The following is a 591-nucleotide window of genomic DNA, read 5'->3' as shown; positions in this document are numbered from 1 at the left end:
GCCCGCAAGTGCCTGGTCAAGTCATTAACAGCCAGGAGGTATCCTCAGGTCGTTACTTCGGGCGGGTGTTGTTCACGCTGCTACAGAGGCAGTGGGACTCGGGCTTCTCTCCTCTGGGGAGGCTCAGTCTGACAAGCACCAGCCCAGCCCAGGCGTCCTCCCACCTTCTCCGGAGGTGGTCACTCTTCAGCGCTGCGCAGCCACGCTAACGTGGCAGCGACATGAGAGGCGGTAGTCTGGCCGCAGGCTGCGTTGCATCATCTGAAAGCACTGCAGCTTGGAGAAAAGAAATGGGCTGGGGTTTTCTCCAGGGAAGTGCCTGAAGGGCCAGCAGCTTTCTTCATTGAACCGTCTCACCCGGGTGCTTGAAGCCCTGGGGAAGCTTTTTTGGTTTTCTTGGGGGTTTTGCTTAGGCTCAGTTGTTTGAAAGGCACCCTGGCCGTTAGCGCCCGGCTTGGCCTCAGCGGCTCCGCTGGTTTCGGGCACTAGCGGAGGAGGGTGCTCAGCTTTCCCCGCGGGGCCGGCGCTGGTCTGAACTTGCAGAACCCCACATCTGAAAACGCAGGTGGCTGCAGCCGCAGGAGGGGGGGA

The sequence above is a fragment of the Fulmarus glacialis genome, unplaced genomic scaffold (assembly GCF_000690835.1).
Source record: "Fulmarus glacialis isolate BGI_N327 unplaced genomic scaffold, ASM69083v1 scaffold7993, whole genome shotgun sequence".
In the NCBI taxonomy this organism is placed as follows: domain Eukaryota; kingdom Metazoa; phylum Chordata; class Aves; order Procellariiformes; family Procellariidae; genus Fulmarus; species Fulmarus glacialis.
The sequence above is the reverse complement of the archived record's forward strand: the minus strand, read 5'-3'. Positions refer to the sequence as shown.